This window comes from Echinops telfairi, unplaced genomic scaffold (genome assembly GCF_000313985.2).
Source record: "Echinops telfairi isolate 266 unplaced genomic scaffold, ASM31398v2 ScPeMD7_2;HRSCAF=8, whole genome shotgun sequence".
In the NCBI taxonomy this organism is placed as follows: domain Eukaryota; kingdom Metazoa; phylum Chordata; class Mammalia; order Afrosoricida; family Tenrecidae; genus Echinops; species Echinops telfairi.
In genome coordinates, this window is record NW_022103898.1 from 47,067,140 (window position 1) to 47,072,048 (window position 4,909).

Consider the following 4,909-nt stretch of genomic DNA (forward strand, 5'->3'; position numbering starts at 1 on the left):
ATCCACCCACGAACTGGGAAGTGCACAATATTTGAAGTCAGATGACTTGAATCTGACTTGCTTTTTGCTTACCCTTGGCTATGGCCCTTGGGTAATGATCATGTCTTGATCGATCTGAATTAAAGTTTCGTCCTCACAATACGTTGGGATTCTAAAAATAAATTCCTTCCATCTTAAAAAGTCTGAGATTCAAACCTGTTGTAGTAGGAAAATGCCATTAGGTCAGTTACGACCCATAGCAACCCTATGCACAACAGATTGAATCACTGCCTGCTCCTGCAGCATCCTCACAATTGCTCCTGTGCGTGAATGCATTGTTGCAGCCGCTCTGTCCATCCACCTTGTTAAGAATCATGCTCTTTTTCACTACCCTCTGCTCTACCCTGGATGATGCCCCATCTCGTTGTGAAACCGTTCTCTTTTTCACTGGCCTCCTGCTCTACCGAGTATGATGCCTTCTCCCCTGACTGGTCTCTCCTGAAAACACGTCCAAAGTACATGTGATGCAATCTCCCCAGTTTTGCCTCTAAGGACTATTCTAGCTGTATTTCCTCCAACACAGATGTGTTTCTTCTTTTTGTAGCTCATAGTACTTTCAATATTATATGCCAACATCATAATTAAAATGCCTTGAATTGGAAATTCAAATTCCTTATTGAATTTCCAATGTTCACACGGATATGAAGTCATTGAAAATACATATTTGGGTCAGGCATTAGACCTCAAAGTACCCTCCTTGAATTTCAACACTCTAAAAAAGGTCTTATGTAGCAGAATTGCATAATGCAACCTCTCTTTTAATTTCTTGACTGCTGCTTCCATGAGCATTGATTGTGTATCCAAGCAAGATGAAATCCTTATCAATTTCAACCATTTCTCCACTTATCATCATGTTTTCTATTGGTGTATGGGAGGATTTTCAATTTCATTATATTATTGAATTCAATGAAATTGAATTGTAATCCATACAGAATGCTGCAATCCTTGATCTTCATCAGCAAGTGATTGAATTCCTCCTCATTTTCAGCAAGCCAGTTTGTATCATCTGTTTATCTTAGGTTGGTAATAGGACTTTCTTCAATCCTGATGATTCATTCTTCTTCATATAATCCAGCTTCTCTGATTATTTGCTCCTTGTACAGATTGAGTAAATATGGTGGAGACTACAACCCTGACTCACACCTCTTCTGATTTGAAACCATGTAGTATTGCTTTTTAGTGTTCACACAACTCCACTTGATCCAGGTCCAAGTTCTGGATGAGCACAACGAGACGCTCTGGAATGTCCACTCTTCTTAAGGCTATCCAGAGTTTGTTATGATCTATACCACCGGTTTCAAACACGTTTCCCCTTAAAACTAAAAGCAGAAAAGACAACGGAAAAGTGGGTGAAGGGAGACGTCGGACAGTGTAAGATACGACAAAATAATAATTTATAAATTATTAAGAGTTCATGAGGAAAGGGGACTGGGGAGGGAGGAGGAAAAATGAGGAGCTGATGCCAAGGGGTTAAGTGGAGAGCAAATATTTTGAGAATGATGAGGGCAATGAGTGTACAATGTGCTTTACACAATTGATGTATGTATGGATTTTGATAAGAGTTGTATGAGCCCCCAATAAAATGTTTTTAAAAAAAACCTAAAAGCAAAGCCCACAGAGAAATAACTTGTAGCAATAATAGGTTAAACAATAAAATAAGGTAAAGTAGGACACCAAATCTTCCTAAGAAGGCAAATCAAGACTTCAACACCAAACTATTTTCTACCAAATGTTCCCATATTTTTATTTAGGCTTCAAGTTCTAATTGAGTGAGACAATATCCAGTATCCTTAATCATTTCATTTAATAGAGAAGCAGTGTGTGTATACATATACATGTACCTACATTTTTATGAATGTATAAACACACACCCTAGAAATTATCTTACAATTTATTGAAGTTAAAGGCACTCACAAAGTACTAGGTTTTTAATTGAAATTTATTTTAATAGTTTTATTGGCATATATAATATATTAGACAATTCAATGGTTTAAATATATTTAAGAATTGTGTATTTTTCTTGATTGTTGTGCATTCATCAAAACAATCAACATTTTAAAACAGTCTTTTTAGTTTCTATATCCCTTATGGTCGCATGACCTATACCCCATTGACCCCAAACCTCTTCTGTTATAGTCCTAAGAAGCAATTGAATTGCTGTCTGTATAAATTTACCTATCCTAAATTTCTCATAAAGAAAATCATATTTTAAAATCTTAAGAACAATGACATAATGAAACACAGAAACATCTCAAGCCAAAAGAGAGTAGCAAATGATAATAACCAGAACAAGTGAAAAAATGGGTCAAAAAGAGAAACAAAAAGGAAAGCTAAATTTTCACCTAACTACGTCTGCAGTAACCCACTTTCCAATGTACTCTGACTGGGGGCAAGACTGTTTATATCTCTGAGCAACGGGCCTAGGTCAATGTTAAGCTTTACTTATTTGTTAAACTATACCCAATCATATGGTTTCTGGGAAAGCAGTCACATAAAACCACTGGATATATTATTTGTATAAAAATGTTCTTTAAATAAATCACAATCATAAACCTGTGCCAAAACCTTGTCGTGATCCCTACTATTGAAAAAAAAAATTAAGTATATGCCTTTTGTAAATTACAATAACTGACCATTAACAAGTACTGCTTTTTAAAAATTCTGGATTAAAACTATAAGCTGTCAGCTCTGGTGGTAAAGTGGGCAGCTCCTTGAGCTGCTAACCACAGTGTCAGCAGTTTGTACCCACCAGCTCCTCTGCAGTGAAAAAGATGAGGCCGTATATGCCCTCTGTTGGTCTGGGTAAACTAGGGAAACAAAACCACAGAAACTCCTATATGTATAAGAGACAGTTTTAAATAAAGGGTCAGCTACATTAAGAAAGCATCCCAACCCCGTCCAGTCCAAGCCCATAAGTCCGACTTAGACTGTATGTCCGACACGGATCTCCAAAGTCCTCCGCAAACTCACAAAATGCACACAATGAAGCTGAATGCAGGAGGATCACAGGCCAGTGGGTAGAAAGTCTTTGAATCCAGTGGCCATGTAAGCATCTCAGCACTGGCAGGGGACTCCAAGCGGCTGCTCCAGGACCCAGGGCTGCATCAGGGTAAGTCCATGTGGCTTCTCCTCAGGAATGTCAGAACTATAATTCAAATGCACTGATTCTTCTTCACCCTTCTTTAGATAATACTTAACTTTCATATGCACTTGAGGTTATTGAAAATATCACGGCTTAGGTCAGTCACACCTTGATTGCTTTCCAATACTTTAATAATCTTCCTTGCTTTTTAATATTTATCTAATGCAATGCATCATTTCATTTCTTGACTGCTGCTTCCATGATCATTCATTGTGGATCCAAGCACGATGATCCTTGATAATTTCCATCTTTTCTCCATTTATCAGGATTTTACCTATTGGGTCCAGTTGGGTGTACTTTGGATTTCTTTACATTGAGTCCAGTCTATGATGATAGCTGCCATCCTAGATCTTCACTGGCAAGTGCTTCAAGCCCTTCCTACTTTCAACAAGCAAAAATGTGTAATTTGCATATTGCAGGATGTTAAAAAACCTTTCTCCAAGCCTGATGCCACATTCTTCTTCCTATACTCCAGTTTCTGTGATATTTGCTCACAGTACAGATTGAATATAGTGGAGGGCACAACCCTGACACACACTTTTCTTGATTTTAAACCATGCAATGTTCCTTTGTTCTGCTCACACCACTGCTTTTAGATCCATTCGCAGGCTCCATGTAAGTACAATTAAGTCTTCTGGAATTCTCATTCTTCTCAGGGCTACCCATAGTTTGCTATGGCCCACATTAGTCAAATGCCTGTGCGTAGCCAATAAAACCATAGGACAAGGGTGAGCCCTAAATCCAAAATTCAGAGTCTCTAGGGAGGACTGTCTTAATTCATCTTCAAACCTATCCTTGAACTGTTGAATCATAAGGCAATGAAAGATGGTGAATAAGGTCAGGCAATACGACACTGACTTACGTTCCAAAACAGGAGGTTAGATAAAAGTAAGTGAGACATGGGATCCACAGCAGGAGATCCAACTGTCCAACCTTCTTCATTATGAGTCAAGAGAGCTCCTTGAGACGGGCCAGAGGGTTTCATGGGGTTATAACTGCCGTCTGATTGATGTTCATCATCAGGTGACTAGGCACTAGTCTTCTGACCATGTTTATTCAGGGAGGGAGGTGGGGTCACAAAGATGGCATCTTGCCCATGTCCATGGCTCTAATAGTTTTTGCTTTCTGATATAAAAAGTTTTGGTGGACATGCTGATTGTTTCTTCAAATTTAGTCTCAGCCTGGTCTACGACCCCCAACATCCTGATTTTGTTTATGTGGCAGGAACTGGTGGCTTGCCTAATCAGAATCAGGTAAGAGTCAAAATATATCCCACTTTAATCTTGCCTAATTATTATAAAAGTCTTACTCCGAAACGGGATTATAACCACAGGTCTAGAGGCTAGAATTTAAAACACATCACAAAATTCAAAACTATGGCTAGAAAGGTCATATTGAGTAATTACAACATACCCCTTAATATTTCATCTTCAGTGATTTAATATGTCACTTTACTAAGAATGCATTTTAAGGCAAAATAAAAAATTACCAAAAATGTGTCACTTTTTGAGCTAGTAAATGCATAAAAATTATATCTAGGTAGAATTCTGATCATGATAGTGGGGGCGGGGAGGAAGCATTTAGGAACCAGAGGGAAGTTGTATTTTTTATCATTGCTACATCGCACCCTGACTGGCTCGTCTCCTTCCCGAGACCCCCTTGCAAGGGGTCTACAGATGGGCTTTGGGTCTCCACTCTGCACTCCCCCCATCATTCACTATGGTAAGA